Source organism: Carcharodon carcharias, chromosome 17, assembly GCF_017639515.1.
Source record: "Carcharodon carcharias isolate sCarCar2 chromosome 17, sCarCar2.pri, whole genome shotgun sequence".
In the NCBI taxonomy this organism is placed as follows: domain Eukaryota; kingdom Metazoa; phylum Chordata; class Chondrichthyes; order Lamniformes; family Lamnidae; genus Carcharodon; species Carcharodon carcharias.
The window spans coordinates 60,292,832-60,319,980 of NC_054483.1; the positions used below are offsets into that span (position 1 = coordinate 60,292,832).

A 27,149-nucleotide genomic window follows, 5' to 3' on the forward strand; every position below is an offset into this window, starting at 1 on the left:
ACCTTGTGGGATTTGAACCCACGCCCCCTAGAGCATTAACCTGGGCCTCTGGATTGCCAGTGAAATTACTGCTATGCACCACATAATAGTTTCGTTTTGAGAAATGTTCAAGCAGATTGAATGAACAAATATAGCACTGCTATTCAATAAAGGAGGGAGAGAGATAACAGGGGATTACAGACCAATTAGCCTAGCATCAGTTGTTGGGAAAGCGCTGGAATCTATTATTAAGGAAATGTTAATGCCCTTAGAAAATCATAGTATGATCAGACAAAGTCAACATGATTTTATAAAAGGGAAGTCATGTTTGACAAATATATTAACGTTCATTGAGAATATAACTAGCAGAGTAGGGGACCCTGTAGAGGGAGTATATTTGGATCTCCAAAAGGCATTTGATAAGAAGCCACACAAACTGCTAAAATGCAAGATAAGGGTGCATGGAGTTTGTGGTAATATATTTGCATAGATAGAAGATTAGTTAATGGATAGGAAGCAAAGAGTAACATAAGCATGTATTTTCAATTTAGCAGGCTATAACTAGTGGAGTGCTGTGAGGATCGGTGCTGGGACCTCAGCTATTTACAATCTATATTAATGACTTAGATGAAAAGACCAAGAATAATGTATCTAAATTTGCTGGTGATACAAAACTAGGTGTGAATGCAAGCTGTTGGGAGGATACAAAGAGGCTGCAAAGAGCTATAGACAAGTTAAGTGAATAGGTAACAAGGTGGTAGATGGAGTATAATGTGGGGAAGTATGACATTATTTATTTTGTTAGCAAGAACAGAAAAACATTTTTTTTAAAGGCATGACACTTCTAAACGTTCAGAGAGACTTGGTGTCCTCATACAAGGTACACAAAGTTAACATGCATTTAAAATAAGCAATTAGGAACACAGATGTAATGTTGACCTTTATTGAAAGGGAATTGGAGAAAAAGAATAAGGAAGTCTTGCTACAGTTGTACAGGGCTTTGCTAAGACCACACAAGGAGTACAGCATGCAGCTTTGGTCTCCATATTAAAGGAAGGATATGCTTGCATTGCAGGTGATAATACCATTTAGATTATCTTGCCTTTCCCTGTTGTTTCTACCAAGGCACAGCACTTCATACTTATCCATATTAAACTTCATCTGCCATGTGTCCACTCCTTTCAGCAATTGGTTTATGTCCTCCTACACCTGAGTGCAAGTTATTGATATAAAGAAGAAAGAAGTTTCTAATACTGACCCCATGGGACCCCACTGTATACTTCCCTCCAGACAGCAAAACATCTGTTCACCATGGCTCCCTACTTCATATCCCTCAGCCACTTGAGTATTAAGTTAAGATAATCACTTTAATAGCGTGTGTTACTATTTTTGGAATATTCTGTTATGTGGTACTTTACCAAATGCTTTTAGAAAGTCCATGGGCAGGATTTTTACTTTGTCGGGCAGGTGAGGCAGGTGGGCCCAGGAGTGGTCGTGTTAAATCACTGGTCGAAAACTCCTCCTGCTCACGGGTGGGGTTTCACATGAAATGCAAAGGTCGCTTGGCCTATTTGCCCACCCGCCCACTGAACGGTTGGACAGGCAGCAAAAAATTCGATTTACTTAATTGATTAAGGGCCTTAATAGGCCGCTTAATTGTTGGCGGGTGCACTGCCACCTCTCGAACGCAGCCGTCAAGCGAAATATCGTGAGAGTGCACGATGATGTTGGGATGCTCACCCGATGTCATCACGTGCTATTTTACTTTCATTCGGGTTGGGCGCGCGCCCCTCCAACAAGGGTAAATTTCTGCCCCATGTATATGTCCACTGCACTACCTTTATCAATTATCTTGGTTACTTTGAGATTTGTCAGGCACAATTTGCCTTTAACAAATCTGTGCTGGTTACCTCTAATTATACCATGTTTCTCCGAGTGAGGGTCAATTTTGCCTTGACAATGGTCTGCAGTAATTTCCCCACCACTGATTTTAGACTGACTGGTCTGTAATTACCAGGTTCATCCCTCTCCTATTTTTTGTACAGGGATGTAACATGTACAATTCATCTGGTAGCGTCCCCATAATGTCCAAGGAGAATTGAAAGATTGTGGTCTAAGTTTCTTTTACCTGCACCTTAGCTTCGCTCAGTAACCTCGGATACTTTCTACCTGAATCCAGTGACGTGTTAACTTTGAGAGATACCAACCCTCTTAATAACTTCTTTAGATATATTTTTTCCCAAAATCTCAACTCCGCCCTCCTCAACTGTAACATTAACTTCACCCTCTTCTTTGGAAGGACAGATGCAAAGTGTACATTCAGTCATGCCCTCTGCATTCACAAAGTGATTTCAGGGGCTAAACTGAACAGTCCAGATGAATGGGCGTGGGAACCATGATTCGGGATAAATCTGTATCTGTTCCTTCTGATGCAGGTAGCACACAAACTTTGTGATGCTTGCAAATTTGCATGATTGCTGCCTGCAGCTAGCACTGAACACACTGCTGAGCTGCTGCAGATTTTAGCAAGGCATGAAATTCATGAAGGCTAGCACCACTTAGAGCTAGCCAGCATCACTTAGAGCTAGCCAGTACTGTTTAAAAATGGCCAGCATCGCTAAAAGCTAGCTGGCACCACTGAAAGCTAGCCAGTACAACTTAGAGATGGCTGGCAACACTTAAAGCCAGCTGGCACCGATGGCCAGCATCACTTAAAGCTACTGCAATAAACTTGGTGTACTGGACAGGTTTCTTACTTGAAACAGAAAGCTTTATTACTGATCTCATTTAGAAGCTACATGCTTGAACCAGGTCCATAACTAGAAAACCCAGCCCGTAAGATTAACCCCACACTTTGGGCTTATTCATCAGCACAATCATGTGACCCCTAAAGGCAATAGGAAAGGTTATACCTCCAATCACTACAGCTAGCTGGCACCACTTAAAGATGGCCAGCAACATTTAAATCTAGCTGACATCATTTAAAATCAGCCAGCATTACTTAAAAATAGCTGAAATCCTTTAAAGATAGCCAGCATTACAAGAGCTAACTTGCATGCATGACTACAGCGACCTATAGGAGGAGACTATACTCGCCATTATTGATACAGCCATGGATGAGACTGTGGCCAGTGATGGGGCTGAAACCATCAAAGATTGGAAATGTTGAAATACCACTTGTTCAAGCCTGGCACAAGCCTGGCACATCCTTGACCAGCTCTGAGGTTGCACTTGTGGCTGCAGCTGGTGGCAGATTTCACGGAGGATGTCCTTACTGAAGTACAGCTTCTCACAAGCTGTTCCTCACTGAGGTTCAGGAAGGAGAATTGCTTCCTGAAGACTTTGGCCAGATATAGTCTCTTGCTGAGAGCCCACTCACCATCCTTCTCCTCCCTCTTCCAGCAGCTTGTCCTGCTCTCTGTTACCTCTGCTATACTCCTTGTTATGCTGTAGTCCTTGGGGAATGCATACCACTGGACCCATATCTGGGAGTTGTGCTTGAATCCTTGAGGACAAAACAATACCCTTCAGCATCTTGGCACACTACACCTTGTAGACATTAGCAGCTTTAAAGAACTCTAGAAACCACCAAATTTAATTGCAGCAATAGTGGGTTGAAATCAATCAGCAACTAACCTGAAACTAATGAAGTTCCCTTTAAACAGCACTGGTTTGGGGTCCTTCCTGCTGTTGAAGGCATGTTCTGTGCAAAGCTTAAGAGATGGCATTAACTAAAGCATTAAGTCCCAAAATGTCAGTGCTGAATGGGTATTAATGTTAAAATCCCCCTGCCCTGCATACTTCCAGCTGATGCTCCTAACAACCTCATCAAGATGTTGTTCAGAATGGCTTGTACATGAAGTGTGCACACCAGTCTGGAGCCAAAACAACACTTGTAGCACCGGAAAACTTGCTGCTAAGGAACTACATTCTTTATTTTTTGTATCTAACCAGCCCCACCAGTCATATGCTAATAAAATGTTTTTGGGTTGCTTTTATATTGGCTGCTAATCTTTTCTCATAATATCTTTGACCTCTTTCCATCCTTTTACAACTTCCCTCTGCACTCTCTATATTGTACCTGGTTCCCCACTGTATTCTGTATCTGACATTTGTCATAAAATTCTTTTTTCTGTTTTATTTTAACCTCTATTTCCTTACTCATCCAGAAAGCCCCAGCATTGAATGCCCCCTCTTTCTTTATTGTGGTAACATGCTTAGCTTGTACCTGAAATATCTGCAATTTGATGGCCTCCCATTGCTCATTAACTGTCTTTCAGGCCAATCTTTGTTTCCAGCCCACATCTACTAGATCCCATTTCAAATCACTGAAATCGAATCTCCTCCAATTGGGTGTTTTCAATTTTGATTTTTCTTTGTCCCTTTTGATAACTGCTTTAAGCCTAATTATATTATGATCACTATTACCCAGATGTTTTCCCAATCCAAATTCTCTAATTTCCCTCGTTCATTCCCCAGACCAGATCCAGCTTTGTTCCTCCTTGGGCTAAAGCATGCCAACTTAAGGCAGTTCTCCTGTACACAATTTAGTAATTCTTCACCCTCCTTGACCTTTCCATTGTTTTTCCTCAGTCTATACTAGGGTGATTGAAGTCCCTGATTCTTATTGCTCAATTAGTTTTACATTTTCTTGAAATTTGTTTTCAGTTTTGCTCCTCTAACCCCTTCCCAGTATTTGGGAGCCCATAGTAAAAATCCAGTCATGGAACGGCTTTTTCTACTTCTTAATTACAGTCAAATCGATTCAGCCTTTGAATCCACTATGTTAGTGTCTGCATGTAGAACTGCAATAGTTTCCCGGATCAATATTGGCATCCCCAACCTCTATAACCCCTGATCCTATCTTTTATCCCTTCTCTATCACTCTTGAATCCATTGAAGCCAGAAATAGAAAAGTTCCCATGTTTAAACCAGGTCTCTGTATTGGGCACTATATCATAACCCCATTTGGCAACTTATGCCTGTAATTCATCAACTTTATTTGTAACACTTCTCGCATTAACACACATCCACTCTGATACCATGCTAATCAGCTATGCTTTTAACCTCCATGTAATTCCTGCTCCCACTATTCTTTTCTCTGATATTGTCCCTCTCATTTTCTAAAACTCTTTTCCCTCTTCTCAGCTGCTACCCCCCAGTACTCCTCCCACTGCCAAATTAGGTTTGACCCTCCGCTACAGCACCTGTTAACCTCCCCACCAGGACATTGGTCCCAGCTTTGGTCAGGTGCAGATTGCCCCATTGGTTGGAATAGTTTCTCTGTCTGGACACTATCAAAACCCATTGCCATTTTAAACATTTCACTTCGGCCTTCACTTAATGGTCTACACTCAAGCTTATACCAAATAATTAGATTCAATCTGTCCTTATAATTTAAACCATGGTATAATTCTAGTTAATCGTCAAATCTGAATGGCCATTGAGAAATTGGAAGTTTTGTTCTTCATGTAGTCTCAGCCTCTCAGATTTTGTGGGTGCTGTGTAGTTTTTATAAGGCATGGACAGAGGCGGGTTTGACTAAACTGATTTCCAAAGCCCCAATGCTTGATTCATTTAGCATTGATGAATTTCCAGGAGAGATCCTGAAACAGTACTAGGCCCCTCAATAATATATGCAGCAGTTTAATGCATCTTTTAGAGGTTGTTAAGGATGCTTGAACGTCATGATCCACTAGGGCCAGTGGGAGATAGTGCCCGGGAATTTGGTGCTTTTTGTCCCAGTTGTTTATCTGAGAAAATGGGTGCTCTTTTTCTACTCAGTCACTCTGAATGTATGTTGGTGTCAGTACATCTGATGTACAGTCCATGGAACTTGTCCACCTATCATTGTAATCCCAAATCAGTTAACATAAAAGTCATTCTTCTATGAAGTCCAGCATTTGTTATTATGCAGCAGAAGAGAATGTCAACAGAGCAAGCGCACACAGCAAGCTCTAGACAACATGAATAGAAAATAACCCCAAGAGAGATGGTATTTTGTATCAGTAATAGCACATTTTTACACATTTATCACATTTCCTGCAGATGGTAAACAATCAGTTGCTTTCACTTTTCAATCTCAAGTCCAATTCTGCAAAATTGCCTTTCTCTACAGGCTGTGGGAGCTTTGAAGAGATAAACTTACTTAGTTCTGTTTTGCAGTTGATCAGTCATCCAAGTAAAAGTGAAGAAGCAGCTGGTCCTCTTCATCCTGATCATCATGAGGTAAGAGACATTTTTATATGTCAATGACAGATATAATAAATGTGTCTGTGCGACACATTTGGAGAGGATCTGTCAATAATCTACTGAAGCCTCACGGTATAACACTCCTTTCTCGGAGTCAGTGGGTTGTAGGCAGTACCGATCGAGGGCTGCATTGTTGGAGGTGCTGGCTTTCAGGTTAGATGTTAAACCAAATGAATGTATTCTAGTTCCAAAAAGTTAGAAATTATCACCACTTTAGGCTCAAAATGCTGGAGCTTCATCAAGTGCATTTCTTTCAGCTCTCCATGTGGCTGGCTGACGAATAGTCTGATACGTGGCTTCAGTGTGAATGTGAAACCCTGGGGTATATATTCATATAACATTCAGTTCCTAGCTTTACAAATAATATAGCAATATAACACCAGGGTCTCAACTACCTTGGTGCTGCTTGAATCTTCGTACTGTGATTGTTTTGTGCCTATTTTAAGGGAGGTTGTAATTCTGGTTGGTGGGGAGGGGTAAGTTGGGCTCATGAATTTAAAGTGCGTCATGACAGTGTAGCACAGGTTCAGTGGTCCAGCTGGTTTTTTCCTGCCTGTTGCTTTTTTTTATATGTGTTTCAGCTTCTGGTTGTCATCCGTGTAGCTGACTTCTTTTGTGCTGTTAATAGTTTTTCTGATTTTCTCTGCTGGCCAGCATGAAATAACTTCTCCATCACTGATTTTTTAATATAGCTAACAAGTATTTAAACATATTTCTTACAGTGACACTGAAAGGGACTCCCTGAAAGTGAAATTACTTCAGCAACAATGTCACACATGGAATCTGCAATTGGAATACGTTGGGTGGGATGATTTGCAGGAATGAGTAAATTATACAATAGAGTTTGATTTTGTGAAATATAAAGCCATACTTCACAACCTACTTGCATTTATCAATTGTGTGAGAGACAAATGTGAGGAGTCTTTCAATAATTTATGGGAAGCTGAAGAAATTCTGAGGAAGAATCACGAATTTGAAATTGAAAAATAGAGCATTGTCACTTATGGGAACTATGCCTGGCTATATTATCACATGGGAGAATTGGACGAGGCTCAGTCCTACCTGGACAAGCTGGAGAGGATCTGTCAACAGAGATAAAAACAAAAAAACTGCGGATGCTGGAAATCCAAAACAAAAACAGAATTACCTGGAAAAACTCAGCAGGTCTGGCAGCATCGGCGGAGAAGAAAAGAGTTGACGTTTCGAGTCCTCATGTCCTAGTTCTGTTGAAGGGTCATGAGAACTCGAAACGTCAACTCTTTTCTTCTCCGCCGATGCTGCCAGACCTGCTGAGTTTTTCCAGGTAATTCTGTTTTTGTTTAGGATCTGTCAACAGTTCACTGATGCATCTTGGTATGCAGCAATGATACCTGAAGTATACGGGGAGAAGGGTTGGACACTGTTGAAATTTGGTTGGAAATATTATGAAGAGGCAAGTAAATGTACTGAGAAGGCAGTGGCAGAGGATCCTGATAACATTGAATGGAATACAGCTCACGCAACTGCCATGTTTCGAATTAAAGAAAACTTTGGAGACCCACAGCTTCCTGAACACTGCAAAGTAGTGAAGCAGCTATGCCGTGCATTAGCACTGAGCCCAGATGACTCTTTTCTCAAGATCTTCTTGGCTCTTAGACTACAGGAATTGAATCAAAAAGAAGAATTTTACAGTTTACTGGGAGAAGTGCTCCTGAACTCTCCTGATGATCAGTATATAATTTAGTACGCAGCCAAATCTTTAAGAAAAGCAGGATCTATTGATTACGCCTTGCAGATATTGAAAAAGGCACTGAAGATGAAACCAAAGTCTGCACTCCTTCACCACCAGATCGGGTTATGCTACAGAAATAGGCTGTTTGCACTGAAGAAAACGCCTCAGAAATATTATGCTCGTGAAGAAAGAAGAACATTGATTGAATTTTGTGAGTACCATTTCCAAACAGCGTTTGATCAGAAATCCTCACTTATCTTTGCAATTCTTAATCTGGCAGAAATCTTTGAAGAATCTGAAGAATATTCCAAAGTTGATGAGATCTATGAAAGCTTGATTAGAAATGAAGATTGCAATCATTTGAATAGACAGTTAATACTTTGGCGCTATGGATTGTTCCAGCTGAATAGGAAGAGGTCCCAGCTGAATGCTATTCATTCTTTCAAGGAATGCTTAAAACTCAAAGTTAAGAGCAAGGTGAACGAAGAATGTCATGCTAAATTGAAACAAGTTGCTGAAAATCGATTGGATGAATACTCAAGAGACAGTGTAGCTTTTGGTGTATTGGGGCTAATACACCAGCTTGAAGGCAAGAAATCAGAAGCCATCGAATTCTTTGAGAAAGCCCTGCGGTGCGATCATCGCAATGAAGTGCCCTTTGAGAGCTGCATCAGGCTACATAGAATGATGATAAAATGTGTCCCTGTTTGGCCTGGGACATTGATTTGCTTGTTTTGTAATAAATAGTTCAAAAATAATTCTAAGATCAGCTGACTGAGTTACTCGGGGTGGGGCTGTGGAATGTGGGTTTTCTACTGTATGGAGGCAGGCAACCAATTTCAATAGTAAAAGGCCCTATTAAAGAGGATTTTCCCAGCCCATAAGATCATAAGACATAGGAGCAGAAATTAGGCCATTCGGCCCATCAAGTCTGATCCACTATTCAATCATGGCTGATAAGTTGCTCAACACCATTCTCCAGCCTTCTCTCTGTAACCTTTGATCCCCTTACCAATCAAGAGCCTATCTATCTCGGTCTTAAATACACTCAATGACCTGGCCTCCACAGCCTTCTGTAGCAATGAATTCCATAGATTCACCACTCTCTGGCTAAAGAAGTTTCCTCATCTCTGTTCTAAAAGGTCTTCCCTTTACTCTGAGGCTGTGCCCTCGGGTCCTAGTCTCTCCTACCAATGGAAACACCTTCCCCACGTCCACGCTATCCAGGCCTTTCAGTATTCTGTAAGTTTCAATCAGATCCCCCCTCATCCTTCTAAACTCTATCGATTATAGACCCAGAGTCCTCAAATGTTCCTCATATGTTAAGCCTTTCTTCCTGGGATCGTTCTCGTGAACCTCCTCTGGACCCTCTCCAGGGCCAGAACATCCTTCCTGTGATACGGGGCCCAAAATTGCTCACAATATTCTAAATGTGGTCTGACCAGAGCCTTATAAAGCCTCAGCAGCACATTCCTGTTTTTATATCCTAGTCCTCTCGAAATAAATACCAACGTTGCATCTACCTTCCTAACTACTGACTCAACCTGCAAGTTAACCTTAAGAGAATCCTGGACTAGAACTCCCAAGTCCCTTGCACTCCAGATTTCTGAAATCTCTCCCCATTTAGAAAATAGTCTATGCCTCTATTCTTCCTACCAAAGTGCATGACCTCACACTTCCCCACGTTGTATTCCATCTGCCACTTCTTTGTCCATTCTCCTAACCTGTCCAAATCCTTCTGCAGCCTCCCTGCCTCCTCAATACTACCTGTCCCTCCACCTATCTTTGTATCATCTGCAAACTTAGCCAGGATGCCCTCAGTTCCTTCATCTAGATCATTAATGTATAAAGTGAAAAGTTGTGGTCCTAACACTGACCCCTGCGGAACTCTACTAGTCACCAGCCGCTATCCTGACTTTTCCCCACTCTCTGCCGCCTGCCAGACAGCCAATCTTCTATCCATGCTAGTACCTTGCCTCTAACACCATGGGCTGTTATCTTACTGAGCAGCCTCCTGTGCGGCACCTTGTCAAAGGCCTTCTGGACGTCCAAGTAGATAGTATCCATTGGCACTCCTTTGTCTAACCTACTCGTTACCTCCTCAAAGAATTCTAACAGATTTGTCAGGCATGACCTCCCCTTGATGAAACCATGCTGACTTTGTCCTTTATCATGCACTTCCAAGTATTCTGAAATCTCATCCTTAATAATGGACTCTAAAATCTTACCAACGACCGAGGTCAGGCTAATCGGCCTGTAGTTTCCCGTCTTTTGCCTCACTCCCTTCTTAACCAGGGGGTTACATTAGCGATTTTCCAGTCCTCTGGGACCCTCCCTGACTCCAGTGATTCCTGAACGATCACCACTAACGCCTCCACTATCTCTTCAGCTATTTCCTTCAGAACACTGGGGTGTAATCCATCTGGTTCAGGTGAATTATCCACCTTCAGACCTTTCAGTTTTCCCAGCACCTTCTCCTTGGTAATGGCCACCATACTCACCTCTGCCCCCCGACTCTCTTGAACTTCGGGATGTTACTCATGTCTTCCACCATGAAGACTGACGCAAAGTACCTATTTAGTTCCTCTGCCATTTCTTTGTTCCCCACTACTACTTCTCCAGTGTCATTTTCCAGCGGCCCAATGTCCACTTTTGCCCCTCTCTTACCCTTTATATATCTAAAAAACTCTTGCAATCTTTTTTTATATTACTAGCTAGTTTACCCTCATATTTAATCTTCTTCCTCCTTAATTCTTTTTTAGCTGTCCTCTGTTGGTCTTTGTAGGCTTCCCAATCCCCTGGTTTCCCACTGCTCTTCGCTGCATTGTATGCTTTCTCTTTAGCTTTTATGCTGTCCCTGACTTCCCTTGTCAGCCATGGTTGCCTTGTCCTCCCTTTAGTATGCTTCTTCTTCCTGGGGATGAATTTTTGCTGTGTCTCCCAAATTACTCCCAGAAACTCCTGCCATTGCTGTTCCACTGTCTTTTCTGCTAGGCTCATCTCCCAGTCAATTCTGGCCAGCTCCTCCCTCATGCCTCTGTAGTTGCCTTTATTCAACTATAATACCATTATATCTGATTCCAGCTTTTTCCTCTCAAATTGCAGGGTAAATTCTATCATATTATGGTCACTTCCTCCTAAGGGTTCCTTCACCTTAAGCTCCCTTATCAAATCTGCCTCATTACACATCACTAAAGCTAGAATTGCCTGTTCCCTAGTGGGCTTCACCACAAGCTGCTCCAAAAAGCCATCTCGTAGACATTCCACAAATTCCTTTTCTTGGGATCCACTACCAACCTGATTTTCCCAGTCTACCTGCATATTGAAATCCCCCATGATCACTGTAACCTTGTCTTTCTTACATGCCTTTTCCATCTCCTGGTGTATCTTGTGCCTCACATCCTGACTACTGTTTGGAGGCCTGTAGATAACTCCCATTATGGTTTTTTTACCTTTGTGGTTCCTCAGCTCTACCCACACAGATTCTACATCATCTGACCCTACGTTGTTTCTTGCTATCGATTTAATTTAATTTCTTACTAACAAAACAACCCCATTCCCTATGCTAACCTGCCTATCTTTTCGATAGGATGTATATCCTTGGATATTTAGCTCCTGATCCCTTTGCAGCCATGTCACCATGGTGCCCACCACATCATACCTGCCAATTTCAATCTGCCGTACAAGGTCACTTACCTTATTTTGTATACTGCGTGTATTCAGATACAACACCTTCAGTCCCATATTTCCCGTCCCCTTTCTCATTGTCGTCCCTTTATCTGATGTGCTTGAAGTTAGATTCCTAGCCCTTTCCAAACATTCTGTCCTATGTTGTGTTCTGGAGACTTTAATAGCCTCTTCTGGGCTCTCCTTTCTTTTCAGTTTTTTCATAATTTTCCATGAAGTTGAATCCACCCTCCTACACGCTAACCTGCTGCTTTGTTTCCCATTATTCATACTTCTAGGAGTTTTACCCTTTCCTCCTCTCCCCCCCCCCCCCGCCCAAATTTCTAGTTTAAAGTCCTGTTGACCACCTTATTTACCCTTTTCGCTAGAACATTAGTTCCAATTCGGTTCAGGTGGAAACCATCCCAACGGTACAGATCCCTCCTGTTCGAATACTGATGCCAGTGCCCCATGAAATGGAATCCCACTTTCCCACACCACTCCTTTAGCCATGTATTTACTTCCCTTATTCTCTCATCCCTATGTCAATTTGCATGTGGCTCGGGTAGTAATCCGGAGATTATAACCCTTGAGGACCTGTTCTTTAATTTAGTTCCTAGTTCCTGATACTCCCCAAACAAGTCCTCTTTCTTTGTCTTACCTATGTTATTTGTCCCGACGTGGACCACAACAACTGGATCCTCCCCCTCCCTCTCCAATATCCTTCCAAGCCGGTCAGAGATGTCTATCACCCTGGCCACCGGGCAGGCAACATACCATGCAGGATTCTCGATCCTGCTTACAAAGGATGCTATCAATTTCCCAAATTATAAAATCCCCTGCAACTACCACTTGTCTTTTTGCTCCCCCCTCTTGAATGTCCTCCTGTGCCCCGGTGCCATGGTCAGCTGGCTCATCCTCCCTACAGCCCTGTTTCTCATCCACAGAGGGAGCAAGTACCTTGTACCTGTTGGACAAGGTCAAGAGCTGAGGCTCCTCTGTTCCTGAACACAGGATCTCTCTACCTGCCTCACTTGCAGTCACACCCTGCTGACCCTGACCACTGACCACTGACCAAACTTGAGATACTTAATCTACCGGGTGTGACTGCCTCCTGAAACAAAGCGTCCAGGTAACTCTCCCCCTCCCAGATGTGCCGCAGCATCCGGAGCTCAGACTCCAGCTCATCAATTCTGAGCTGGAGTCCTTCCAGCAACCAACACTTGCTGCAGATGTGGTCACTGTGGCTCGCAATGGGATCTGCCAGCTCCCACATCATAAAGCTACAGCACATCACCTGCCCAGCCATCTCGACTTAGTCAATTAATTTATTAATTAGCTTAGCCGTGTTTTTTTTCAAATTTGGTGCAGATTTCCTACCAACCAATCAGGTCACAGCTTTCCTGTGATGGCACTTTTTCAGTTTTGGCTTCAGTTACTCTGTGCCCCAAGGTCACCTCTCTGGTGCTCCTCTCTCTGAGTCTGCTCCCTGGAGATAAGGCTGTGAATCCCCGAGGTAAGCTAGATTTATACTCACTGCTGTGGTGCTCCTCCCTCCGAGTCTGTTCCCAGGATTTATTCACCAATGAGCTGCTTTTTCTTTAAAATCCACTTTCAGAAGAATGTCCCTCGCAGGTCTGGTGCATTCCTGAAGGCACTGCTTCTTCCTCTCTCTTTTTTTTAGATTTGAAGAGGAGGGGGGTGGGGGGATAGAAACACTGCAGCAATGTAATGTTTGGGGCTATTCCATTTTTTGGCAGTGGGTCCTTCCCGATTCCCTCCTGACTTGCGGTGGCTGTGGTGACTTCTCCCAGAATGCTTCAGTCACTTCTTAGCAGCACCCTCTGTTGGATGTCCTTCCTCCTGTTGAATGGAAGAGTCCTTCTCCTCGATTCCCTCATGAGTCGTGGTGGCTGTGGTGACTTCTCAAAAAATGCTTCAGTCACTTCTCACCAGAGCCAAGCCCGCTAGCATTATGCCAACATTGGAATGGCCCCTCCACCATGTGGGGAGGCCGCTAGCTTCATGGAAGTAGCCACCTGATAGCTATTCGAGTGTCTTGTGGAGCTGGAGGTTCCATGCCCCATAGAGTGGTCCATGGAGAGGGAGGTCACCCCTGTGACCCCATGGGCTATCATGAGAGGCCTGATTACTTGGCTACTCTGATTTTATATTTTGTACTTACCTTTCAGAGGGGACCTCCATGCTGAAGTGCCCAATCAGTGCCTGACCCCTCAACAACCTGCCTCGGCAATGCCAACCTGTCCTGGTGGGGCTGCGAAGGCTTCAGAGCTGCCGTTCCTCTGATTGGTCAGCAGCATCTACATCCCGCTGACCATTCTTAATTGGATGGTAAAGTTGGAGACGGCCAATTCAGGTTTCTTTACTGCTGAATAACAGGATTCCAGGAGAGCTCTTCATCCACATATTACCTGCTGATCAATACTACTCCAACTACTATATCACACGTTAAATTGCATCACTTACTGTGATGGTATATATCAAATCATTTACATATTTAATAGTATGTTAATCAGTATGTTAAACTTTATACAAAGCAAAGCAGTATCATAATGTCATAAAAACACAAATTATAAGCTATATACATAATGGAATAGGGTTAACATGAACAGTATTTACACATGCATTGACTTTCACATTAATTGTTCAAGTGTCACTGAAAGGTATAGGTGGTCAGCTGACATGACCTGATCTGGTAACAGTGACGTTTTGTTGAGATTTGGAATTGTCAACTCTTTTTTGGCTTGTCAGTGTAGACTGACAACCAGCTTGTACTTGAGTGTGTGCATCATCCCCCTCAGCTCCCACTCTCAGAACATGATGCTACAGGAGTGTTCAGTATGATGCTGTTGGACAACCCTCTCAACTGACAGCTATTTCTCCTCAATATTACTCTTAAAGAGTGGTCACGTCATAACATTGTGGCTCATTACAGATCGTTGATACCTCCACAGAGAACCATGTCCTCTCTTGCAAGTGGATCACTCTGAACTTCTGCCCTCCAGTCAATTCCACACCTGCATGTTTATCATGTGTGACTTTTATTTCCTACTGCCTTTGTAACAAGTATTCTTGGGCTTATGGGAATTTGATCAGGCGATGACTTGGAAGAGTTGTCCTGACTTGTCTTCCAAACATAGGGCGGAATGGCCCCAGGTTTTCACAAAGTGCAGTAGTTGGCAAGAAAAAGAATGTTTTACCTGCCAGTCGCAATGGCGGCTTTTTGTGCCTTATTGTCCGATACTCGGTGTGTCCCAACTCATTAATTATGCATTCACGGGAAACACACCGGATCACTGGTGGGCAGGCGCAGATTTTCACGCCACGCCATGACCTCAGCGCTTCTTCATTCCGCGCGCCATATTTAAAACACACTAGAGCGCAGCTTACTTCATGCCTTCAGACCAGGGCTGCTCCACGTAACAGATGGCCCCGAAAGCAAAGAAGATGGCAGCCCCCAAATTTAGTGACATCTCTCTGGGGCACCTGTTGACGCATTGGATGGCCACTGCAATGTCCTCTACCCCCTCCCTGGATGCAGGTGGCCCACCAGAGTCACTAACCCAGCCTGGGAGGCAGTGGTAGCAGTGCTCACTGCCATAGGAACACAGAGGAGGTCAGTCATCCAGTGCAGGAAGAGGATAAATGCTCTCATCTGTTCCACCAGGGTAAGTCATCCACCTCATCACTCGAAACTCAGACACTCACAAACCTATCACACATCCACAGGGATCCCACACCTCAAGAGATAACATCATTAACTCTCACACGCACTCATTCACATTTCTATCAGGCTCATAACCTCTGGAGTACATGACCTCATCCCATCCATGGCTCCAAACTCCACATGAACGTTCCACGCTGTGCCATACGTCCTGCTCACACACCCTCCATCTGTTTTCATGCAAGAGAAGCTGGTTCACAACTGCAGGGAGGAGTCCCTCACCCAGGGTGGAGTGGCCAACATTAGGTCTCTCACTCGCTTTGAGGAGTGTGCCATGGTGAGGACATGGATTGTGCCTGCGGTGACGGCGATTTTAGCTGTGAACACCCACGTGAGGATCCTGTATCACATCATCCCTCTCTCAATGCAACTGTGAGTGCTCTCTCTCCTGCTCTTGACTCTGCTGCCATGCTCTACTATTCTCTACTTTAGTCCACAGGGATCTCTGCCAAGTGACTGACATACTCAGCCAGCCAGTCCCTCAGCTCCAACCAGGTCCTTATTTCCAGTCAAGATGACACCTCCTCCCTGAAGAACTGGAAATAAGCAGCCTGGAAGACCTGTCACAGCGCTTACCCACACCCTCCACCAGCACAGAGACACACACCTCAGTGGGACCTAGATCTAGAGCGAGCACCAGTTTACAATCTGGTGGTCACCACATGGACACATGTCCGCAGCAGGAGGAGACAGGTTTAGCCGAGCTCCCCGGCACTTGGCGGACTGCTGGGGAAGAGGGGTCTGTGAGTCTGGATCAGATGCAGAGCCTCTGGATTTGGCCTTCCAACTCATCCTGGAAAGCTAGCAGAGGGCAGGGAACATCACGCATAGCAGTAGGAAGCCCTCAATAGCGGCATGCAAATCGGTGGATTGCGTCCATGTGCTCTCTGATGAAGTGATGCCCATACGTGTGCCTATGGAGGTCAAGGATGGCGAACATCATGGGTACCCTGTCCCCGCAGGACACAGAGCTGCACGCAGGACCTGCACTCCACCGCAATAGTCATGGGCGAGTTCCCGCAGTGGCAATGCGAGAGGGAAACGGGGCATCTCTACAGCCCTCCAGGTGCTCCTTCCCCTCAAGGAGTCCGACTGGGGCCCTCGGGCCCCCAAAAGAGGGAGGACTGGCAGCTGGAAACCCAGGGTCATCCTCTCAGGAATCTTAGAGGCTGTCCACTCCCTCTGAGTCCCCTTTGCCTAGACCCCTGCTCAAACTTGTCTTCTGTCACCACAGAGAGAGCAGCTGGGCCGCAGGAGTACAGCCAAAGCAAGCTGGGGCCCTCAATGCCTCGGCTTTCCAGAGGAAGCACTGCCAATGTCATGGGAGGCAAAAGGGCCAACCATTGCACAGGCTGTCTCCACCCCTACTGTGGATGTCAGGGCAGCACCTAGAAGAATTCATAGGCCTAGAAAAGTTAAGAATTTCTGATCACAAGACTTTTTTTCATTTGTTCGTGTGATGTGGGATTGCTGCCTCAGCCAGCATTTATTGCCCATCCTTAATTGCCCTTGATCAGGGGGCACTTTAAGAATCAACCACATTGCTGTGGGTGTGGAGTCACAAGTAGCCAGACCAGGTAAAGATGGCAGATTTTGTTCCCTAAAGGACATTAGTGAACCAGATGGGTTTTTGCAACAATTGGCAATGATGTCAAGGTCATCATAAGACTTTTAATTCCAGATTTTTTTGAATTCAAATATTGCCATCTGCCAAGGTGGGATTCAAATCTAGGTCACCAGAACATTACTCTGGGTCTCTGGAATACTAGTCCAATGACAAAAACATTATGCCACCGCCTCCCCTCAAGGAGTCTATGCGAACACACATTTTGTCACTTTATAATCTGAAAATATATTCACTTTCACCGAATAATGTGTAAGGTTGTCTTTCAGCTTCATTTTCAGGCTTCCCAAGTCCTCCCACTGCATCCCTCCACTTGCAGTTCAGCTGCACACAGCTGGATCATGAGTGATTCTAGAGTGAGAAGAGTGTGTGTGGCAGGGACTTTCGAAGCCTCGTGCAAGAACATATAGAGCCTTCCTCAATCACACTCATCCCAATGTCCTGAGCATTTTCAATGCTGCTTGCAGGGGTATCTTTCAGTTGTCTATCTGAGCTGACCTGCATCTCCGCCCACAGATTGATCACCCTCTCATGCAGTACCTGTGCCCGCTCAACACAAAGCTCTGCTCACTTTTAATGTGAAAACCATGGTTGTGGTCAAGTTTCTTATAAGCTTCTCCTGTCATTTTTCCCCACCGAGTGACCCATGTCTTTTCCACCATCACTGTTGACCCCCTGGCATCACCTCCACCTTCCCACTGTCATCTATCAATCTGAACCCTTTTCTCTCCAAGATTTCCAGGTGAACGTGCACGTTCCCTACCTTCCTGAGAATTCCATTCTATCCACATTGGCCTCCCCGATCTCCTCCTTCCATCTCTATGGCCCGTGTCTGCTTCCGAGTCCCCACCAAACACCCTCGCCGTCGCTTCTACCACTACTAGCCACACCCTCAACCTCCCACCCTTTCGGCTCACTCTGCTCCCTCTCACACTCACCATTCCCTCCTACCATGCTTATCCCCAGTTTGTTCCCCAGGAGGCAGTCATTGACTTCACAGGCACTTCTCTTGCACATTAACATAGACATGTCCCCTTTACTCCCTCCTTCACCCTTACTCTCTCCTCCATCCTTACTCCTTCCTCCACCTTTACTCTTTCCCCCCACTCTGAACTCATTCTCCCCTCTGAACTCCTTCCCTTACATCTTCCTCTCCCATTACACCTACCTCACCATTTGCCGCATTCTCCCCTGTTACACCCTCCTCCCCGTACTACTTCCTCCCCTATAACTTCACTCTCATCGACATCTTCATTTCCCCCACTCCCAAGCTCACCCCACCCCCTACAGTACACATTCCTATCCTACTCACAGCTGGACCTTCCTCTCCACCCCCGTCAACGATCATCCATAGCAGCGCATGGCCAAGACCGTGATGTTCTGAAGCAGACCCCAGGCATCAACGGAGATCTCCCACCTTCCAAAAGCTGCTTCATGGAAGACCCACGTCCATGAGAATCCACCTAGCATGTGATGCACGTGTCCAGTAGTTGTAGGGCTCCACCATTTTCTGCTCCGTGGATGTCTGTGATCTGAGCAAGGCCTTAATGGTAAGTCCCAACTTCTGCATGTCGCACTGGTCCAGTAGTGTTCCGGGCTGGCGTGTTTTTCCACCAGCATAATGGTAAATCTGGCGTGGGGTATAATTCCAGTTGGGCCTTATTTGCATCTCATTAGCGGAATGCAAAGCAGGTTCTCTCTGGCCTCCAGTGGGATTGGTGTATTGCCATGGTGGACACCATCGGATGACCCTGTTGTGCTTTCACGCTGGCGTTAAACCAACTTTTGGCCTTCTCACTATGTTGTCCGCCCCTTCCCACCCCCCATGACGCCTGACGCCAACGGAGCTGGAAAATTTCAGCCATAATCTCTGCTGGGTTGGTAATCCCAAATCTAATGGTGTTGCTTGTAGCTGCAACATTGCTACTTGAATGTCTTCACTTGTCTTTTTATATTTCAAAATCAGTGACTTTACTGCCCGCACTACCCTTTTCTACTAGCGCATTTGACCTCGGTTAGTGAAGGCTGACGTAACATGGTTTACAGCCCACTTTGCATATGTCTTGGAAAGGTTTACTGCTATACTGTAGACCATTGTCCGAAGCTATCACCTCCTTGGAAGCAAAAAGACTGAAAATTGTGCTCATCGTGTTTGCCATTGACACACTTGATGTATCCTTCGGTTGGCGAATGATAGGGAGTTGGAAAAGTCATCACCTCTAACAGTGAATAAGTCAGTCACTATTCTCGACAATGATTGTTTTGGAACATGAAAGGGATAGAGTGTCTCTTCATGTTGACTTGATTGATGCTCTTGGCATCCATCACAAATCCTCACAGGTTGTTCTATGATCCCTGGCAAATAAACATGCTAGTCATCTTGTTCCTTCAATACCTTTGTGACCTTGGTGTAACTGAGTAAGGACATCTTGACAAAAGACTTCTGGTATCAGCACTTGTCTGCCCTTGAAGATGGCTCCACTAGTGCTGGAAAATGGGATTAGAATAGTTAGATACTTGTTTGACTGGCGCAGACTTGATGGGCCAAAGGGCCTTTTTATGTGCAGTAGACCTCTATGACTCTATGACACTTGAAATGCTGATTTCAACACGATACTGCCAAAATGTTTGGAGGCCTGTGGGAACCTCTTGTGCTGCACCTGGCCATCCACTGATGATGGTCTACCATAATGCCCAGAGAACAGGGTCTCTGGAAATGTCTGTCCGTAGCTTCTCATGTTTGTTTTGTCCAAATTGCATTAGGTTAATATTGTACCCACCTATTTCTGCATCTACTCTGTATTCCTGAACATCCAACTTGACCTTTAATTTGTCCTTTATATGGACACTCCACCTCCATGTTGGATCTTTGGAAGGAACTGCATCATCTTTAAGGTGAAGAACAGTGTCTGCTTTAAAATTGTTCATGGAGTCAAACCTATCTGAGGATTGTGGATCTTGAATATGCTCAATAAGGTCATGCTTGCCTTGATCATTTAGTAATTTACTGATCTGGATCACAATTTACTGACTTGCATAATAGAAATGGCCATTATATCAAAGCCTAGAGGTTTATGTGAAGTATCTGGTGACATGATGGATATCATGCAGAAGGTTCTAGACTTTAGAGAAATGGATAAGTCAGCTTTCCCTAGAATAGTGAGGGTCTTTTAGGGGAGAGTTCATGGATAGTTGGAGGAAAAACATCCACAGAAGCCAAACAAGATCACCTAGGGTATGCAGAAAACCTATTTGTATATGTTTATAGTGTACCCATAATAATTGCGGTGTTTTTGTGCTTGAGTAATAAACTTGCTTTTGGACAACACACTCGAACCTGAATCATGAGGAATCATTTAATTAATTCAAGGAGAATTCCTTACAGTGTGTAACTTGGAAGAGAGCTTGCAGATGGTTGTGTTCCCGTGTGTCTGCTTTCCTTGTTCTTCTAGATGGTGGAGGCTATGGGTTTGGAAGGTGCTGTTAAAGGTGGTGGATGGGTGTCCACCAAGTGAGCTACTTTGTCTTCGACAGTTTTGAGCTCTTTGGCTATCGTGGAGCTGCACCCATCCAGGCAAGTGGAGAGTATTCCATCACGCTCCTAACATGTACCTTGGAGATAGAGACAGACTTTGGGAAGTCAGGAGATGAGTTAGTCACCATGGAATCTTCAGTTTATAACCTGCTGTTGCAGCCACAGTATTTATATGGCTGGTCCAGTTAACTTATTTCAATCGTTCTTGGATGTGAACATCACTGGTAAAGCCAGCGTTCGTTGCCAATCCCTAATTGCCCTTGAGAAGGTGATTGTGAGTTGCTTTCTTGAACTGCTGCAGTCACCCACAGTGCTGTTTCAAAGGAAGTTCCAGGTTTTTGACCCAATGACAGTGAAGGAACGGCAATATAGTGCCAAGTCAGAATGGTGAGTGACTTGGCGGGAAACTTGCAGATTCCCTTATATCTTCTGCCCTTGTATTTCTAGGTGGTAGAGATTGTAAGTTTGAAAGGGGCTGTCAAAGGAGCATTGGCAAGTTAAAAATAATGAATATAAGAAATAGGAGTAGGAGTAGATCCTGTTCTGCAGTTCAATATGATCATGGCTGATCCTTGACATCAGCTCTACTTTCCAGCACATGCCCCATTTCCCTTGATTCCCTGAGAGACCAAAAATCTGTCTTTCTCAGCCTTAAATATTTAAATATATTTAACAATGGAGCATTCACAACATTCTGAGGTAGAGAATTCCAAAGATCCACAACCCTTCAAGTGATGAAATTTCTCCACATTTCAGTCCTAAATGATTGGCCCTTTATCCTGAAACTGTGTCCCCAAGTTCCAGATTTCCCAGCCAGGGGAAACAATCTCTCAGTAGCTATCCTGTCAAGCCCCTGCATAATCTTGAATGTTTCAATTTGATCATCGCTCATCCTTTTAAACGCCTGACAGTATGGGCCCAATACACTCATCCGTTCATCATAGAACCTTCTCACCTGAGAATCTTTGTTGAACCACCTCTAAAGCAATTATATCCTTCTTTGTTAAGCATTTAACCCATTTGACTCAGTCAATGAAAGGGTCAAAAATTTATCTCTGCTAAAGCACAGCTAAAAACCTTTTGAGATAATCACAGACGCTAATTTCGCACGCACACACACACACACACACATTAATTTCACACACACATTAGTTTCACACACATTAATTTTACTCACACGTTAATTCCACACACACATTAACTTCATGCACACACAGACACAAAGGCCTTGAGAAGAGAATTTTCCAGACAGTAAAACAGGCAATAACATTGCAGCTGTGTTTCCTGTGAGCAGTCGCCTCCGATGCTGGCCAGCACTTGTCCCCAGACACCTCCAACCCTCAGCAGTCGCCTCCGAGGCTGGCCAGCACTTGCCCCCAGACACCCACCCACCCCTCAGCAGTCACCCACGAGGCCAGGCATCAGTTTCCCCTGAGGCCTGGAAACATCAGGTGAGGTCTGGTGAATGCTGCTGCTCACTCACCTCAGTTTCCCTAAAGTGAAGGCCACCAAGTGCAGGTCGCCTGTGTGCTGTTGTGAAACACGTCAGCGTGCTTTCCCACCGATGTGGATGGACGAAACGGCGGGGTTCCAAAAGCCCGGAGGGATGGCCTTTTAATTATGTGCTAATGTATTACAATTAGCTCCCCACTGACTGATGACAGGAACATGGCCTACTGTCGACGGGCAGAGCGGACGATCGCAACCTTTCACATCGTCGTGAAGTGGGTCCCGCCATATTTTCTGCGCACACCACCTATCACACCCACTGCCAGCGAGCTCAGAAAATTCCGCCCATAGTTTAGGATTGATTGAATGAACTGTAATCCAGCTGCCTTGATCATTAAGTTCAACGTTGATAAACAGTCCCACCCTGCGACAAGTAGAGTCATGTTACAATACACGCCAATATTGATGCAAAAGAAAACTCACCACTAAAGCAGACTATTTATAAAAAGCAATGTGCATGTGAAAAACATGCCAGGATAAAGGCCTTTGACCTAAACCACTGCTTCAGGGTGATCACATTTCAGCACTTACAACAGTGACGACACTTCAATTTGTGTTGTCCTGGTGTCATGAAAGGTGACTTATAAATGCAGCTTTTCTTTTCTTTCTTTCACTAAATAAGTAGCAACACACCAAGAAGGAGTTAGCAAAGAAATTGAATAAGCTAAAAACATTTTAATAAAAGAGGTAATTTAGATGTCGGCAGGGGTCTCCCTTCAGGAGGCCAATTGTGATGGCGGGTGGCTTTCACAATGCATTTCCCACCAGTTGGCAGGGTGGGAAATTGCGGCCAATTTCACGCTCGGAAGGGCTTTAATTATTCATTGGCATGTAGCTTTCCGAAGCATGCGGCGGGGCAGACACTGATTTGTCCGATCGTCGTTACCTAATGGGGTCAAAGGTCCGGGTGCCATATTTAAACAACACCAGAGCACACACACTACTCTCAGCAGGCCAGCTGGTTGTCAGGAAATGCCTTGATATGGCTGCACCAAGGAAAAACCTGCTCCAGGTTCACAATGACTCCCTTGAGGCTCTCATGCATGGAGTCCGCCAGCACTGGGATGTCCTCTACCTGAGCGATGGCTCCAGGTAGCCCAGCAGCCTCTCCTTGATGGCCTGAGAGGCAATTGCAGGACAGGTCAGCTCATCAGGCACCAACCTGTGAAACACCATCCTGTGCAGGAAGAGGATGAACGATCTCATTCGCTCCGCCAGGGTAAATCAACCTTCGACTCACTCCAAACTCACACTCTCATAATGGCATCACCCACACAAAGGGTTACACTGCTCAGGGATCTCACACAATATTACCAGGGCAGACAACAGCACCGAATATCTCATGGACACTTTAACATCACCAGCATCTCATCTATCAAGCTGCACAAGCTCCATCCTCAGCCCATACTGGGGAGGGCTCAGCACACATGGCAGGCATGCATGCTTCCCAACCTCTCCTCCATCTCTTCTGATCACCTTCCATTTTACTTATCTTCATGCAGGCCGAGCTAGCCCACAACCAGAGGGTCATATGCCAGACGGGAGGAGGGACTGCAGACATCCGGGAGCTGACCCACTTTGAGGAGGATGCTGCCGAATGCTGGGTAGGTGTTGCTTCGGTGGGGAAGGCGAGATCGGCCTCTCTCAGCAAGCCAGTACGGGTGAGCCCTCATGAGTTGATCACATCCTGATAATCACAGTGAGGAACATGTAGTGTTGTATTCTTCCTGCTTCTGAACTGAACCTATCTTCTCTCTCTAAGAGGCACCAGCAGACCCAGACAGACCACCAGAGTTACCATAAGACTCAGCCCTCATACCACCTCAGAGGAGGAAGCTGAGGGTGCATCAGAGGAAAAACTGTCACGGCGTTCACCTGCACCCTCTACCAGCGTAGAGACACACACCCCGGCGGGTCATGGATCTAGATTAGGCTCAGGGTCACATTCTGGGGAACACCTCACTGACACATCTCCGCAGCAGTCGGAGGCAGTGACAGCCCAGGTCTCTGGAACTCAGAGGACTGCTGGAGATCAGGCACCAACTGAGGTTGAATCAGATGATGAGCCTCTGCAAGCGGCCATCTCTAATATGCTGAAGTTGCAACGTTAGGCGGCAGAAAATCAGGTAGATTTGTGAGAAGCAGTCAGCAGACTAGCTTGAAGGATGGAGGAGTCCATCTACATTTTGTCTGGTCGTGGTTCCAACATGTGAGCACCTTGAGCTCACCATGGGAAGGGTGGCAGCCGCCTTGGAAATCTTTGTCCAGCAGATTTGCACTTGATCTGCATTCCATCGCTATAGGCAATGGTGGGATTCATCAGTGGCTGGGCGAAAGTGGGGCGGGGCACCTTGACCTCCCTCCAGGAGCCCCTTCTTCTCAAGGAGTGTGGCACAGGGCCATCCACCCAGGTGAATCTGAGAGTGTTCAGCCAATCCTAATCTAGCTGCCTGGGACCCCATCACCTCCAGCTCCACAGGGCGAGGAGGGTGCATCTGTCCCACAGCTGGACACCAAAAGCAGTCCGGGGACCTCCAGTTCTCAGCCCTGTAAACAACGCCAACCAAAGTCATCAAAGGCAACAGGGCATAGCAGTCAGCAGACTTCCTCCACCTCTGCTGCGGATGTTAGGGGTTCACCAAGACATAGTGCAGGGTTAGAAAATTTAAGAAACTTTGACATCACTTCTGAATCATGGGTATTCAATTGTATATATCATGCACCTTTGTAAATACATTTGTTGTTCATGAGAATGGTATCCTCTGAGGTGACCTAGGGTCTGGAGCTTACGGTAGCTCTGGTGGCCTGTCTGGGTCTGCTGGTACATCTAAGAGAGAGAAGATAGATTTAGTTCATGGGCGAGCAGAAACATTGCATGTCACCGACTGTAATTATAGGATGTGATCAACTCATGGGGGGCTGGCTTGCTGGGAGAGGCTGATCTCACTTTCTTCACAGGAGCGATCTCAGTCCTCGCCCACCAACTCAGCAACATGCTCCTCAAACTGAGTCAGTTCCTGGACACCTGCCATCCCTCCTTCCATCTGGGATATCATCCTGATATTTGGGCGAGCTTGACCTGCATAAAGATAAATGGAATGGAACATGAGGAAAGCATCATGCATATGCACAGATGAGCCCTCTTACTGTGAGGGTGAATCATCCTCCCAACTAGTGTTCACCTCCATTTGTGAGCCTCGCATTCATGTGATGACTAGCTGACTCATGATAATTACCCAACCTTTGTGTTATGTCAGGGAGATGTATCAAACTCTTTACTGGAAATGTTTGCAAAATGCATTGGCTATGCCTATTGCTTACAAGACAACATGGAGTTAGGTGTCCTCGATAGCCTTGAAGAGTTAGCTGTTATTGTTTCTCAGAATGAGATGGCTGCCTTCATTGGTAGTGCCAAGGCACAAGACCTGCTGTCATGATTGTCTCCCCAACCATGCGCACGCCTCAGTGTCTGCTGAAAGTTTCTTGTTACGGTGGTGATGACTACATCAAGTCCTTTGACTCAGTGTTTACAATTTTGTGCTATCGCTATCACTTCCCAGAACGCAAGGATGCAGGGCTCACCGCTGACCTTTCCAAAGATTAGGGCCTGGTGAATCATGAGGGTTGAAGGTGCAAGCCCAAATGCTGGAATTGTTCTTGATGTTACTGGTTGTAAAGGCCTCTCAGTGTATTGGCATGGCACTAAGGGGCAGAAGAAATGTGGACGTGTCCTGTAATCTGCGCCTCATTCCTCCCAGAATCTTGTGGCTATCAGTGTGGCACAGGGCATCTTCAATGCCATGTTTCTTCGATGACATCCTCGCGTGGGAGCTGACCCTTGTCTCTCTCTTCAGGTTTCTGCACTTCCTTCTCTTCATCACCCGAGGAGCTCTCAGCCCCCTCCATGTATCCCTCTGGCAAGGGATCCCTTTCAAGCGCCAAGTTGTGAAGGGCATCAGAGACCACAATGATGGTCTGGTTTTGTCGAGGCTAACATCAGAGTGGTGCGAATCATTCAGCAATTTGTGGTGAATCAGAACCCAAGGCAAATCTCTTCTTCAGCTTAAACTGCTTCATTTATTTACAAACTAATAACGGCGGGTGCTGTTAATGCACCATTATTTTTCCAATAAGTTCTGGCCCAATGACTTGGCCGATCTTCCCAATATTAAAATTACAGTTACCAAAAGATTGCCCAAGGAATCTTTTGTGAGGAATTCAGAAACACAAATCAAGCCGTTCGCATAGTTTGTAAGCTATGACTGATGTAATAATATCATTTAACAGAGACCAATTTAAAACCCTTTTGTTTATTGTTTAGCTTTCCAATTCTAATAAGCTTTTACAACTTTTCAGGATTTTGGGGTTAGAAATTTGTTTGCCTTAATTTTCAGTTGCTTTGGGTGGCTGTGAAAGGTGTTACATAAATGCAAGACTTTCTTTTTACTTGGTTTGCGCATGAGTTTTTAAATAGGAAAAGATGGGAAAATTTACATATGTTTTATGCATTAGTTTTGCGAAGTAATGCAAGCTAGTATTTTGTATTATAATTGCTTACCTTTGGATGAAAAGTTTGAATATTGGAAATGCCTGACTTAAAGGAGTCTGGAAGGTAACATTTGCAACCATCCTGAGCCTCTATGATATTCCTAGCACGTGCTGCATTTTGACCTTGACTATTGACCTTGGCTTGGATTTTCCGGTCCCATCGTGACCTTTTAAAAAGTGCCTGGATGAGCACTTGGCACATCATAACATTCAAGGCTATGGGCCAAGTGCTGGTAAATGGGATTAGGTAGGTAGGTCAGGTGTTTCTCACGTGTCGGTGCAGACTCGATGGGCCAAAGGGCCTCTTCTGCACTATGTGATTCTGTGATTCTGTGAGCCACTGCAGGAGATTTGGGCCCAGCCAAACATCTATTGACTTTCAGTGGGACTGGATGATCTTTCCCTTATCACCACTACTTCATGTTGTAGAATGATGGTAGAATGTGGACCATGCCTAGAAAAGCATTGAGGGATATTTCTTTTTGATTGCAATCCTTTACTAATTGTATAATATTTTCATATGTTGTACATTGCTGTTTTTTAAATGAACATCATTTACAAAACTCCCAGTTTCCTCACA

The 27,149-nt window shown here is 45.0% G+C and overlaps 1 pseudogene; it reads left to right on the forward strand.

Moving 5' to 3' along the window:
- The first annotated feature begins 2,374 nt into the window (after positions 1–2,374).
- LOC121289638 lies at positions 2,375–25,458 on the forward strand (annotated as a pseudogene).
- The last annotated feature ends 1,691 nt before the right edge of the window (positions 25,459–27,149 follow it).